Genomic DNA, 16002 nt, shown 5'->3' on the forward strand with positions numbered 1-16002 from the left:
TTTATTAGGGGGCTTAGAGTAGGTGTAATTAGCTTAAAATTGTTGTAATATATTTCTAATGTTTGTAAAAAAAAAAATTATTTTTTGTAACTTAGTTCTTTTTTTATTTTTTGTACTTTAGTTAGTTTATTTAATTGTAGATAATTGTAGGTATTTTATTTAATTTATTTATTGATAGTGTAGTGTTAGGTTTAATTGTAACTTAGGTTAGGATTTATTTTACAGGTAATTTTGTAATTATTTTAACTAGGTAGCTATTAAATAGTTCTTAACTATTTAATAGCTATTGTACCTGGTTAAAATAATTACAAAGTTGCCTGTAAAATAAATATTAATCCTAAAATAGCTACAATATAATTATTTGTTATATTGTAGCTATATTAGGGTTTATTTTACAGGTAAGTATTTAGCTTTAAATAGGATTAATTTATTTAATAAGAGTTAATTTATTTAGTTAAATAAAAATTATATTTAACTTAGGGGGGTGTTAGTGTTAGGGTTAGACTTAGCTTTAGGGGTTAATACATTTATTAGAGTAGCGGTGAGGTCCGGTCGGCAGATTAGGGGTTAATAATTGAAGTTAGGTGTCGGCGATGTTAGGGAGGGCAGATTAGGGGTTAATACTATTTATTATAGGGTTATTGAGGCGGGAGTGAGGCGGATTAGGGGTTAATAACTTTATTATAGTAGCGGTGAGGTCCGGTCGGCAGATTAGAAAACCTAAACCAGCCCCCAAGTCCGCATGAAGGTGCGGCCCTCATTCCAGCACAGCTGGTAGGGGGCAGACTACGATTTTTCAAAGATATTTGGATCAATTTAATCCAAAATCATTGGATTCAGAACATTGATTCTCAAGGGTACAGAATAGGTTTCAAGGTAAGACCGCCTGTGAGAAGATTCTTTCTCTCACGCATTCCAGTGAACCCAGTAAAGGCTCAGGCTTTCCTGAAGTGTGTTTCGGACCTGGAGTCATCTGGGGTAATTGTGCCAGTTCCATATCTGGAACAGGGTCTGGGGTTTTATTCAAATCTGTACAAAGGACGAAAAAGAAGAAGGCGCCAACATAGTGTGATTCAGTTTTAAAAGGTTCTTACTCCCCACGCATTCAATTGATCGTACTTACAAGAAGTCAGGCACTTGATAAGTGCTACACAGGCCTTCTGGAACATTAACAGCTGTCCAGGTAGCTGCTTGCTCGTCACACAGGTGAATCTCTTGATACAGTGGCTCTCCTGTTAGCCAAAGGTGTGCAGGGTCCCTGAAGCTTTTAATCCTATGGTGCTTCCACTACTCGGAGCAGTAACCCTCAGGAGATATGCCCAACCAGGTGGGCTAGCAGCGTGACAACCGAACACTTCAGGAGACTGGGACATAAAATATCACTCAAGCCGTGATTCAGATAAATTCTAAAAACAAATGTTTATTTAAAACATATAATGTCACAACGCGTTTCCCGGTCTTCTCGACCGCTTCCTCAGGTGAATAACTAAATCTAAAAAATCACAGCTTATATTAGCCTTGCTCGATGTCTATGCCTAAACAAGGCGCATGCGTGAAGGAGTATGCAAGCCCCAATCAAAAAGTGGGTGTGGTTGTTTTATGTATACTACGATGTAATATACTGTGTAAATGCCTGTAGGAGATGCACCCCTTTCTGGGGATGTATATACGTTCTGAGTTCATAATCTTGGCGGTTCATGAGTATAGTAACAATGTTACTTATCTGATACTATGTTACTTAAGTTACGTATCATATCAATAATTTTACGGTCTGTTATCATGCTAAAATTAGAGTTTTTAAAACCTAGTATAATAACATGTTAGTTATATGATACTTTTTCATATGATCCCCTAATAGACGTGGATTTTATTACAACTATTGTCTCCTGTTTATTATGGAGCCGATATACACCCACCGCTTGATTGGTTTTTGCAATACCGTTAAGAACTAATTACAAGAACCTAGATACACACCCACTTTTTGATTGGGGCTTGCATACTCCTTCACGCATGCGCCTTGTTTAGGCATAGACGCCGAGCAAGGCTAATATAAGCTGTGATTTTTTAGATTTAGTTATTCACCTGAGGAAGCGGTCGAGAAGACCGGGAAACGCGTTGTGACATTATATGTTTTAAATAAACATTTGATTTTAGACTTTATCTGAATCACGGCTTGAGTGATATTTTATGTCCCAGTCTCCTGAAGTGTTCGGTTGTCACGCTGCTAGCCCACCTGGTTGGGCATATCTCCTGAGGGTCACTGCTCCGAGTAGTGGAAGCACCATAGGATTAAAAGCTTCAGGGACCCTGCACACCTTTGGCTAACAGGAGAGCCACTGTATCAAGATATTCACCTGTGTGACGAGCGAGCAGCTACCTGGACAGCTGTTAATGTTCCAGAAGGCCTGTGTAGCACTTATCAAGTGCCTGACTTCTTGTAAGTACGATCAATTGAATGCGTGGGGAGTGAGAACCTTTTAAAACTGAATCACACTATGTTGGCGCCTTCTTCTTTTTCGTCCTTTGTACAGATTTGCTCCGCTTGAATTGCCTTCAAGTTTTGGAAGAAGTGTTTGCAGCCATATGAACTCTAATTCAGCTTTGGACTTAAGGTCTATTTAACAGTTCCATCTTTGAGATTGTCATAACACTATACATTCTATAGCACTGTGGGGCATACCACATTCTGGTTGTGTGATACTCAATATCAATATTTTTATTTATATTTTGTTTTTTTTCCACTTAATTGGACATTTGTATTATACATTACTAGACACAGATATCATTTTGTTTACAGCTATCACATTAATAGTATATAGGCGCATCTGACTTTATTTTCTTTTATTCAAATCTGTTCATTGTTCCAAAGAAAGAGAATTCTTTCAGACCAGTTCTGGATCTAAAAATTTTGAATCATTATGTAAGAATACCAACATTCAAAATGGTGACTATAAGGACTATTCTTCCTTTTGTTCAGCAAGGGCATTATATGTCCACAATAGACTTACAGGATACATATCTTCATATTCCGATTCATCCAGATCACTATCAGTTCCTGAGATTATCTTTTCTAGACAAGCATTACCAATTTATTGCTCTTCCTTTTGGCCTAGCGACAGCTCCAAGGATCTTTTCAAAGGTTCTCGGTGCCCTACTCTCTGTAATCAGAGAGCGGGGTATTGCGGTGTTTCCTTATTTGGACGATATCTTGGTACTTGCTCAGTCTTTACATTCTGCAGAATCTCACACAAATCAACTAGTGTTGTTTCTTCAAAATCATGGTTGGAGGATCAATTTACCAAAGAGTTCCTTGATTCCTCAGACAAGGGTAACCTTTTTAGGATTCCAAATAGATTCAGTATCCATGACTTTGTCTTTAACAGACAAAAGACGTCTGAAATTGATTTCAGCTTGTCGGAACCTTCAGTTTCAGTCATTCCCTTCAGTAGCTATGTGCATGGAGGTTTTAGGTCTCATGACTGCAGCATCGGACGCGATCCCTTTTGCTCGTTTTCACATGAGACCTCTTCAGCTTTGTATGCTGAACCAATGGTGCAGGGATTATACAAAGATATCACAATTAATATCCTTAAATCCCAATACTCGACTATCTCTGACTTGGTGGTTAGATCACCACCGTTTGATTCAGGGGGCTTCTTATCTTCGTCCAACCTGGACTGTGATTTCAACAGATGCGAGTCTTTCAGGTTGGGGAGCTGTCTGGGGATCTCTGACAGCGCAGGGGGTTTGGAAATCTCAAGAGGCGAGATTACCAATCAATATTTTGGAACTCCGTGCGATTCTCAGAGCTCTTCAGTTCTGGCCTCTTCTGTAGAGAGAACCGTTTATTTGTTTTCAGACAGACAATGTCACAACCGTGGCGTATGTCAATCATCAAGGTGGGACTCACAGTCCTCAAGCTATGAAAGAAGTATCTCGGTTACTTGCATGGGCGGAATCCAGCTCCTGTCTAATCTCTGTGGTCCATATCCCAGGTGTAGACAATTGGGAAGCGGATTTTCTCAGCCGCCAGACTTTACATCCGGGAGAATGGTCTCTTCACCCAGATGTGTTTCCTCAGATTGTTCAGATGTGGGGCCTTCCAGAAATAGATCTTATGGCTTCTCATCTAAACAGGAAACTTCCCAGGTACCTGTCCAGGTCCAGGGATCCTCAGGCGGAAGCAGTGGATGCGTTGTCACTTCCTTGGAATTATCAACCTGCTTATATCTTTCCGCCTCTAGTTCTTCTTCCAAGAGTGATTTAAAAAATCTTGATGGAGCGTTCATTTGTACTGCTGGTGGCTCCAGCATGGCCACACAGGTTTTGGTATGCGGATCTTGTTCGGATGTCCAGTTGCCAACCTTGGCCACTTCCGTTAAGACTAGACCTTCTTTCTCAAGGTCCGTTTTTCCATCAGGATCTCAAATCATTAAATTTGAAGGTATGGAGATTGAACGCTTAGTGCTTAGTCATAGAGGTTTCTCTGACTCAATGATTAATACTATGTTGCAGGCTCGCAAATCTGTGTCTAGAAAGATTTTCTACCGAGTTTGGAAGACTTACATTTCATGGTGTTCTCATAAATTCTCTTGGCATTCTTTTAGAATTCCTAGAATTTTACAGTTTCTTCAGGATGGTTTGGATAAGGGTTTGTCTGCAAGTTCCTTGAAAGGACAAATCTCTGCTCTTTCTATTCTGTTTCACAGAAAGATTGCTAATCTTCCTGACATTTGTTGTTTTGTACAGGCTTTGGTTCGTATCAAGCCTGTCATTAAGTCAATTTCTCTTCCTTGGAGTCTTAATTTGGTTTTGAGAGCTTTACAGACTCCTCCATTTGAGCCTATGCATTCTCTGGACATTAAATTACTTTCTTGGAAAGTATTGTTTCTTTTGGCCATCTCTTCTGCTAGAAGAGTTTCTGAATTATCTGCTCTTTCTTGTGAATCTCCTTTTCTGATTTTTCATCAGGATAAGGCGGTTTTGCGGACTTCATTTACATTTTTACCTAAAGTTGTGAATTCCAACAATATTAGTAGAGAAATTGTTGTCCCTTCGTTGTGTCCTAATCCTAAGAATTCTTTGGAAAGATCTTTGCATTCTTTGGATGTGGTTAGAGCTTTGAAATATTATGTTGAAGCTACTAAAGATTTCAGAAAGACTTCTAGTCTATTTGTTATCTTTTCTGGTTCTAGGAAAGGTCAGAAGGTTTCTGCCATTTCTTTGGCTTCTTGGTTAAAGCTTTTGATTCATCATGCTTATTTGGAGTCGGGTAAATCCCCGCCTCAGAGGATTACAGCTCATTCTACTAGTTCAGTTTCTACTTCCTGGGCTTTTAAGAATGAAGCTTCTGTTGATCAGATTTGCAAAGCAGCAACTTGGTCTTCTTTGCATACATTTACTAAAATCTACCATTTTGATGTTTTCTCTTCTTCAGAAGCAGTTTTTGGTAGAAAAGTACTTCAGGCAGCTGTTTCGGTTTGATTCTTCTGCTTATAATTTCAGTTTTTTTCATTATAAAGATTAAAACTTTTGATTTGGGTTGTGGATTATTTTTTCAGCGGAATTGGCCGTCTTTATTTTTATCCCTCCCTCTCTAGTGACTCTTGCGTGGAGTTCCACATCTTGGGTATTTGCTATCCCATACGTCACTAGCTCATGGACTCTTGCCAATTACATGAAAGAAAACATAATTTATGTAAGAACTTACATGATAAATTCATTTCTTTCATATTGGCAAGAGTCCATGAGGCCCACCCTTTTTGTGGTGGTTATGATTTTTTTGTATAAAGCACAATTATTCCAGTTCCTTGTTGATGCTTTCACTCCTTTCTTATCACCCCACTTCTTGGCTATTCGTTAAACTGAATTGTGGGTGTGGTGGGGGGTGTATTTATAGGCATTTTGAGGTTTGGGAAACTTTGACCCTCCTGGTAGGAATGTATATCCCATACGTCACTAGCTCATGGACTCTTGCCAATATGAAAGAAATGAATTTATCAGGTAAGTTCTTACATAAATTATGTTTTCTTTTTTACAATTCTAGGATAATACAGCTCACAAGGTGTGGAAACTTCCTCATCCGGTTCATTGAGACCGGTCGCCAGAATATTCTAAGCTTAAAGGGACAGTCTAGTCAAAATTTTCATGATTCAGATAGGGCATGCAATTTTTAAACAACTTTCCAGTTTAGTTTTAACATCAAATTTGCTTTGTTCTCTTGGTATTCATTGTTGAAAGCTAAACCTAGGTAGGCTCATATGTTAATTTCTAAGCCCTTGAAGGACACCTCTTATCTCAGTGCATTTTGACAGGTTTTTACAGCTAGACGGTGCTAGTTTGTGTGTGCCATATGGATAACATTGTGCTCACTTCTGTGCAGTTATCCATGAGTCAGCGCTGAATGGCTAAAATGCAAGTCTGTCAAAAGAGCTGACATAAGGAGGCAGTCTGCAGAGAGTTAGATACACAGAAGTAAAAAGTGTATTCATATTACAGTGTTGGTTATGCAAAACTGGGGAATGGGTATTAAAGGGATTTTCTATCTTTTAAAACAATAACAATTCTGGAGTAAATAACTAGTCAACCACAGTTGCAGCCATCTATAGCAGAATTTATGCACAAAGATTGCCACTTATAAAGTGACAAGACCATCTCGGGCACCAAACTTGCATGAATCGTATATAAGGAATTCCTGATTAAATATAAACGTTTAATTATGATTGAAACTTAGGATTTTAACATTTACCTTAATTTCATAGCGTAAAAATGCTTATCTATAGTCTGACCCCAAATAGTGTGTCTACTATGTAATTCTGCATCATTTCTGCTTGATGAAAAGATATAAACGCATACTTACTTTCATTTGATTTATCATCTGTTCAGCTTCCGTGGCGAGTTTTGGCTGAATACTTGTAGCTTTTCTTGCTTTATCCTTTGTTCACAAACTTGTTAAGAAATATTTTTATGTTTTATTCTTTATTTGTAATTTTTTTAACATGTAATATATAGCAATTAAGCACTGCAGTGCAAAAAATTTGCATACAAAATAAATGTTTTAAACACATTGTACAGTAATTTTATAGGAAGATCAGGAAAATAAATATTGAGAGTATATTGGAAAGTTTTTTTGTATATTGTAAATGATATATTAGATGTCTAGCACACTTTATGAATGACAGGCTACTTATATATCTAGTTTATGTTTAGTAGCCAAAAGCAAAATGTTAGGGATGAGATTACTAGTCAAAACAACCAGATATTTAAAGGGATATGAAACCCCCCAAAAATATTTTGTGATTCAGATAGAGAGTGTGATTTTAAACAACTTTCTAATTTACTTGTATTATCATGTTTTCTGTGTACTCTTGGTATCTTTTGTTGAAAAGCAGGGACATAAGCTTAGGAGCCAACCCATTTCTGGAGCACTATATGGCAGCAGTTTTATAACAACCTTATTCATTTGTAAGAGCACTAGATGGCAGCAGTTTTATAACAACCTTATTCATTTGTAAGAGCACTAGATGGCAGCAGTATTTCCTGTTCCAGACACTTGCCTACATTTCTTCATGGGAATGAAGCAAATTTCATAATAGAAGTAAATTGAAAACTTTTTTTAAAAAAAATGATATGCTCTGTCTGAATCACAAAATAATTTTTTTTGGATTTCTTATCCCTTTAAGAAAAATTTTTTTTTTGCCATATCAAAATGTCAGACTAATTAATGACTGGAGAGAAAGGAATTTGTTTTGTATCCAGTTAGTGTCAGGGTGGTGTTTTTGTACCTAGTATCAGTCAGGATAAATCACCAGTAATGGAGAGGAATTTATTATAGTTTTAAAAATAAACACATTTAGAGGGGCATAAAAGTAATTTTTCATAGTTCTGCAATTAAAGGGATACTAACCCCACGTTTTTTTCTTTCATGATTCAGATAGAGCATGCAATTTTAAGCAACTTTCTAATTTACTCCTATTATTCATTTTTCTTTGTTCTCATGTTATCTTGATTTGAAAAAGCAGTAATAAAAGGTTAGGAGCCGGCCCATTTTTAGTTCAGCACCTTGGTAGAGCTTGCTGATTGGTTTGCTACATTTAGCTACAAATCAGCAAGTGCTACCCAGGTGCTGAACAAAAAATGGTCCGGCTCTAAAGCTTACAGTACTGCTTTTTCAAATCAAGATAGCATGAGAACAAATAAAAAATTGATAATAGGAGTAAATTAAAAAGGTGCTTAAAATCTCATGCTCTATCTGAATCATGAAAGAAAAAAATGGGGTTTAGTGTCCCTTTAAGCATCTCTAAATATTATTGAAAGAAATTATGATATACTAAATGAATCATGCAATTACTGAGTAGAATATAGCAGTGTGGAATGTGAGCTTAAAAGAGACAGGAAAGTCAAATCTAAACTTGCATGATTCAGATAGAGCATGTGATTTTAAGACACTTTTATATTAACTTCTATTTTCAAATGTGCTTTGTTCTTTTGGTATCCCTTGTTGAAAAAGAATACACACATATACTACACTAGTGGGAGATAACTGCTGATTGGTGCCTGCACACATTAGTGTATTGTGATTGTCTAACTAGATCTGTTCAGCTAGCTGCCAGTAGTACAAGGCTGTTTCTTCAGCAAAGGATAGCAAGATAATTAAGCAAAATTGATAATAGAAGGAAATTGGAAAGTTGTTTAACATTGTAGTCATGAACATAACATTTCATCTGAATCATGAAAGAACATTTTAGGGTTTCCTGTCCCTTTAACCTCTCCCAGGAATTAGAAAACTCGCAATTTTCAAAATTAAGTCACATGATTAGCATGAATAATTAAATATTTTATGTGGAATTCATTTTTGAGTTTTATGCCCTTTTAAAAGGTAAACTATCTAGGCTAAACACTGTAGCCGGTGACTTGAATAGACTTGGTACTTTGATAATAAATATTCTGTATTTTGAATATGACCCCTAGAGATTTACATTGTGAAGAATTCATTATTGTTGTCTATATCCTTGTGGCATATGTGAAAATTGGTCAGGTTTTACCAGAAAGAAAAAAAAAAGATGACAAAAAAGAGTCTACCCTCGTGAGATTTTTTATTTTGTTTATTTATACAAATGTCAGTGTCCCACGTTAGTTTGAATGTACTGACTGAGGTACAATTTGTCTGTGATATGTCTAACTTTAGGGTCTAATTAGATTGGTGTCTCAAGCAGCAGATTAATTATAATACCAAAAACGCGTATTGCTCCCTGTACTGACATTAATATAGGGGACATATTTCTCAGCTCAAAATTATTACTGCATTAACCCTTTGCTGTGCATTTTTGGCTTGTAACTCTCTGTATTTAAACCCAGTTTAATTGATTTTCTGTAAATTACCATTGGATGTTTATATCAAAGCTTTCAGAAGATATCTCTAGTTTGCTGATATATCCTAAATTGGTTAAGAGTTAGATATTCAAATTAACTTTACTAATTGTTTTATACTGTCATTAAATTATGCTTTAATCAAAAACATGTTGTCTCAATACATCTTTCCAAAAAAGTAAAGAATTAAATGGAAAAAAAAGAAAAACGTAAAAAGAAAAAAAAAAACAATACATGCAAATTACCAAATAAAATTACAACTGTTTTTAGTTATTTTGCACCAGTATGCAAATTATGTATAAAATGTGTAACAATACAATGATCAAATTTCTGGTCTCATCAAATGTCATATAGTATATGAGCTCTTTTTCATATTCAGACCATTCACAATCAGTATGTTAAAGGGACACTGAACCCAATTTTTTTTTCGTGATTCACATAGAGCATGACATTTTAAGCAACTTTCTAATTTACTCCTATTATCAAATCTTCTACATTCTCTTGGTATCTTCATTTGAAATGCAAGAATGGAAGTTTAGATGCCGGCCCATTTTTGGTGAACAACCTGGGTTGTTCTTGCTGATTGGTGGATAAATTCATCCACCAATAAAAATGTACTGTCCAGAGTCCTAAACCAAAAAAAAAAGCTTAGGTGCCTTCTTTCTCAAATAAAGATAGCAAGAGAACAAAGAAAATTTGATAATAGGAGTAAATGAGAAAGTTGCTTAAAATTGTATGCTCTATCTGAATCACGAAAGAAAAAACTTTGGGTTCAGTGTCCCTTTAATTCCCTCTATTAGTGGTTGTATTCGCAGGCCCAATAACAAGACTAATCACCCAAAGGGATCTTTAACCTTAGGGACCCTGCCATGCATGTGAACGCTATACTAAAAGGACCCCCCAAATATAGCTGTTTTGACCCCCGTGTACTTCTAGCAAAAGTAGGGTCCTATACTAATCTTCAAACCATATATTTTCCTAATATAATCCTAATTTTCACAGTTCTTTTTAGCCAGGGTTTCTTGCATTAATTCTTCTAGGGCCTGAATGTCGTTAGTTTTTTAATTTTTAGTTTGGTTTTAAATCTGGAAAAAAGGAAAGGAGTGGGGTAAAGTGTTGGGAATGCGGCTTTGATGGAGAAATTTTCAGTTATGCGATTCCTTCAAATACTTTTTTTTTATAAAGAGGACAGATTAGGAATTGACTACTTAATTTAGGTAGTGAGTTAGGTATAATCCAGAGGAGGAGGTTAAGCAAGTTTGTAAAATTATTTTAGCAAAGGGGCTGATTAAATGCAGTGTCCACAAGACATCAACTTGTGCAATTAAAACCACACTGCTTAATATTAGCTTATGCAACATTTCCCAGAACAATTATCTTTTGAAGTTCATAAAAGCTTAACTGGTATTGGTTGCATAAAGTCCAAATGTTATATGAAACATTGCTGACATCTAGCACAGGCACACAGACAATTACTTGAGTTGCAGTGGGACTGCTTCAGCTAACAGGCAATTTGTGCAGCATAGGAAAAATGGCTGTCAACTGAGATTTGCAGCACGGACATTATCAAATATAATTTAACCCTATGATGTCAGAAACCAGTTTACTAAAGAGTAAAATCACTGTACACATTGTCAGCTGCAAAATAACATGTAATTGATTTACTGAAATGTTCACAATTATTAAGATATCCTATGTATGTTTTAAAAAATATGCTATAGAAGCTATTGCACACATTGGCCTCTAGTTATCAAGCCGTCAACCTCAAATACACTGGAATTCCGCAGCGTATTTGTGGCGAGGCTGATTCGCCTAAGTTATCAAGCCCTACAGACCGGCAAAAGTAGAATAAAGAGACGTAAGCTTCGATCCGCCGGACTCAGTCCGACACAGATCGATTCTTACGTCACTCCAGATGTTCCGAACGCAAGTTCGGCACAATCTGACTACTTTTGGAAGTTATCAAATGACTACCAGGTACGCTCGGCACTTTTCCGGCCCAGCGTACCTTGTTTTCAATCCGCCACCCTGGAGGCGGCGGATCCCATAGGAATCAATGGGAGTCTGACCATAGCGAAAGTTCATGTTCGCTGCTGCCCGATATCCCATTGATTCCTATGGGAGCTGTCTACACCTAACACCTTAACATGTACCCCGAGTCTAAACACCCCTAATCTGCCGCCCCTACACCGCTGCAACTAAATAAATGTATTACCCCCTAAACCGTCGCTCCCGGACCCCGCCGCAACTATAATAAACATGTTAACCCCTAAACCGCCGCCCCCGGAGCCCACTGCCACCCTAATAAACTTATTAACCCCTAAACCGCTGCTTCCGGAGCCCACCGCCACTCTAATAAACTTATTAACCCCTAAACCGCCGCTCCCGGAGCCCACCACCACTCTAATAAACTTATTAACCCCTAAACCGCCGCTCTCGGAGCCCAGCGCCATTTTAATAAACGTATTAACCCCTAAACCACCACTCCCGGACCCCGCCGCAATTATAATAAATATGTTAACCCCTAAACCGCCGCTCCCGGACCCCGCCGCCACCTACATAATACGTATTAACCCCTATCCTGTCCCCTATACCGCCGCCACCTATAATAAATTTATTAACCCCTATCCTGCAGATCCCGTACCCCACCACAACTAAATCAATTGTTTAACCCCTAAACCGCCACTCCCGGACCCGCCGCAACCTATATTAAACTTATTAACCCCTAATCTGCCCCCCCTACACCGTCGCCACCTATAATAAATTTATTAACCACTATCCTGCCCCCCTATACCGCCGCCATCTATATTAAACTAATTAACCCCTAAACCTATGTCTAACACTAACCCTAACACCCCCCTAACTTAAATATTATTTTAATAAATCTAAATACAATTTACTCTTATTAACTAAATTAATCCTATTTAAAACTAAATACTTACCTATAAAATAAACCCTAATATAGCTACAATATAATTAATAATTACATTGTAGCTATCTTAGGATTTATATTTATTTTACAGGCAACTTTGTATTTATTTTAACTAGGTACAATAGTTATTAAATAGTTATTAACTATTTAATAACCACCTAGCTAAAATAAATCCAAAATTACCTGTAAAATAAATCCTAACCTAAATTACAATTAAACCTAACACTACACTATCATTAAATTAATTAAATTAATTAACTACAAGTAGCTACAATTAAATTCAATTAAATAAACTAAACTAAAGTACAAAAACCCCCACTAAATTACAGAAAATAAAAAAAGATTACAAGAATTTTAAACTAATTACACCTAATCTAAGCCCCATAATAAAATAAAAAGCCCCCAAAATAATAAAAGTCCCTACCCTATACTAAATTACAAGGTAACCAGCTCTTTTACCAGCCCTTAAAAGGGCTTTTTGCGGGGCATGCCCCAAAGTAATCAGCTCTTTTGCATGTAAAAAAAATACAACCCCCCCCAACATTAAAACCCACCACCCACATACCCCTACTCTAACCCAAACCCCCCTTAAATAAACCTAACACTACCCCCCTGAAGTTCTCCCTACCTTGAGTCGTGTTCACCCAGCCAGGCCGAAGTCATCATCCAAGGGGAGTTGTGGATGTCTTCCATCCGATAGAAGTCTTCATCCAAGGGGCGCTGAAGAGGTCTTCCATCCGATAGAAGTCTTCATCCAGGCGGCGTCTTCAATCTTCATCCATCCGGAGCGGAGCGGAGCCATCTTCAAAGCAGCCGACGCGGAGCCATCCTTCTTCACCGATGACTACTCGCCGAATGAATATTCCTTTAAATGACGTCATCCAAGATGGCGTCCCTCGAATTCCGATTGGCTGATAGGATTCTATCAGCCAATCGGAATTAAGGTAGGAAATATCTGATTGGCTGATCCAATCAGCCAATCAGATTGAGCTCGCATTCTATTGGCTGTTCCGATCAGCCAATAGAATGTGAGCTCAATCTGATTGGCTGATTGAATCAGCCAATCGGATTGAACTTCAATCTGATTGGCTGATTGAATCAGCCAATCAAATTTTTCCTACCTTAATTCCGATTGGCTGATAGAATCCTATCAGCCAATCGCAATTCGATGGACGCCATCTTGGGTGACGTCACTTAAAGGAATATTCATTCGGCGAGTAGGCGTCGGTGAAGAAGGATGGCTCTGCGTCGGCTGCTTTGAAGATGGCTCCGCTCCGGATGGATGAAGATTGAAGACGCCGCCTGGATGAAGACTTCTATCGGATGGAAGACCTCTTCAGCGCCCCTTGGATGAAGACTTCTATCGGATGGAAGACATCTTCAGCGCCCCTTGGATGATGACTTTGGCCCGGCTGGGTGAACATGACTCAAGGTAGGGAGAACTTCAGGGGGGTAGTGTTAGGTTTATTTAAGGGGGGTTTGGATTAGAGTAGGGGTATGTGGGTGGTGGGTTTTAATGTTGGGGGGGTTGTATTTTTTTTTACATGCAAAAGAGCTGATTACTTTGGGGCATGCCCCGCAAAAAGCCCTTTTAAGGGCTGGTAAAAGAGCTGGTTACCTTGTAATTTAGTATTTATTTTATTAGGGGGCTTAGATTAGGTGTAATTAGTTTAAAATTCTTGTAATCTTTTTTTATTTTCTGTAATTTAGTGGGGGGGGGTTGTACTTTAGTTTAGTTTATTTAATTGTATTTAATTGTAGCTACTTGTAGTTAATTAATTTAATTAATTTAATGATAGTGTAGTGTTAGGTTTAATTGTAACTTAGGTTAGGATTTATTTTACAGGTAATTTTGGATTTATTTTAGCTAGGTGGTTATTAAATAGTTAATAACTATTTAATAACTATTGTACCTAGTTAAAATAAATACAAAGTTGCCTGTAAAATAAATATAAATCCTAAGATAGCTACAATGTAATTACTAATTATATTGTAGCTATATTAGGGTTTATTTTATAGGTAAGTATTTAGTTTTAAATAGGATTAATTTAGTTAATAAGAGTAATTTTTATTTAGATTTATTAAAATAATATTTAAGTTAGGGGGGTGTTAGGGTTAGTGTTAGACATAGGTTTAGGGGTTAATTAGTTTAATATAGATGGCGGCGGTATAGGGGGGGGCAGATTAGGGTTAATACGTTTAATATAGGTGGCGGCGGGGTCCGGGAGCGACGGTTTAGGGGTTAAACAATTTATTTAGTTGTGGCGGGTACGGGATCCGCAGGATAGGGGTTAATACATTTATTATAGATGACGGCGGTATAGGGGGGCAGGATAGGGGTTAATAGGTATTATGTAGGTGGCGGCGGGGTCCGGGAGCGGCGGTTTAGGGGTTAATAAGTTTATTCGAGTGGCGGTGGGCTCCGGGAGTGGCGGTTTAGGGGTTAACATGTTTAATATAGTTGCGGAGGGGTCTAGGAGCGGCGGTTTAGGGGTTAATAACTTTATTTAGTTGCGGGGGGCTCCGGGGGCGGCGGTATAGGCGGTAGAACAGTATAGTATAGTGTGAGTGCTTAGTGACAGCTTATCAATAAAGCTGTGAAAAAGCCGAAGAGCAGCGAGATCGGATGAGTGATAACTATCACAGTCCGCTGCTCATCGCCCCGTACTTGGTGCTCAGCTTTTTGACAACTTTTTTGATAACTTTGGCGAGCGTATTCAGGTCCACAGCGGCGATCTGAGGCGAGCTTAGGCGGGCGTATTGGGGCCGGCGATGGCAGGTACGTATGGAGCTTGATAACTAGAGGCCAAAGAGTCTACTTTTTTGCAGTTATACAGCCTTAGCACATCTAAAAAACTTTTGGTGAGCCAATACCAAGAGGCATATATGTGTATCCACCAATAAACAAATAGTTCACAGTAGTGCATTGCGGCACATGAGCCTACCTAGGTATGCTTTTAAAAAAAGGATACAAACAGAATAAAATAAATGATTACAAAAGTAAACTTAAAAGCCTCTGAAAAACGCTGTTAGATTGTTCCTCTAGTAGATCATTTATAACTGTCCCTTACTGGTCTTGGCAAAGGTAATAAGGCAACAGGCTTTTAAACATAGGCAGCGATAATTTACAATATGAAGGTGCCCATTACTTTATGAAGACCGATTTATCAACCCCCGTATGGGCCCCAATGCTTCTGTTTCTGCGCGAGCATTCAGGCTCCCCGGAAACAGGAGGTAAGAAGCAGCGGTCCTAAGACCGCTGCTCCTTAACTCGTCTGCTACCTCTGAGACGGCGGACAGCAATCTGCCCGATCGCATACGATCGGGTTGATTGACATCCGCTGCTAGCTGCCAATTGGCCGCGAATATGCAGGGGGCAGAATTGCACAAGCATTTCTAGTGAAATGCTTGTGCAATGATAAATGCCAACATCGTATGCTGTCGACATTTATCGATGTGCGGCGGACATGATCCGCTACAGCAGATCGTGTCCGCTTGCACTTTAATAAATCGGCCCCTAAAACTTTACACTTTCTTCTTCAATAATTAAACTAATTATCAAGCTAATGTCAGATTTAAAATAATAATTATGCATATCCTTTTTAGTGTTTAAAGGAATAGAAAGGACAAAAATAACTTTTTTCCTAAAGGAAGTACAGGTAGCCCTCAGTTTACGCCGGGGTTAGGTTCCAGAAGGAATG

At 38.0% G+C, this 16002-nt stretch overlaps 1 long non-coding RNA gene across 1 annotated transcript in view; it reads right to left on the reverse strand.

Moving 5' to 3' along the window:
- The window catches only part of LOC128659572 (uncharacterized), an 87789-nt gene extending 80853 nt beyond the window's left edge, over positions 1 to 6936 (reverse strand). The window contains exon 1 of the long non-coding RNA XR_008402431.1: positions 6860 to 6936. This is a non-coding gene — a long non-coding RNA (uncharacterized LOC128659572). The remainder of the gene's footprint in view (positions 1 to 6859) is intronic.
- Between the last annotated feature and the right edge of the window lie 9066 nt (positions 6937 to 16002).

This window comes from Bombina bombina, chromosome 5, assembly GCF_027579735.1.
Source record: "Bombina bombina isolate aBomBom1 chromosome 5, aBomBom1.pri, whole genome shotgun sequence".
NCBI lineage: Eukaryota > Metazoa > Chordata > Amphibia > Anura > Bombinatoridae > Bombina > Bombina bombina.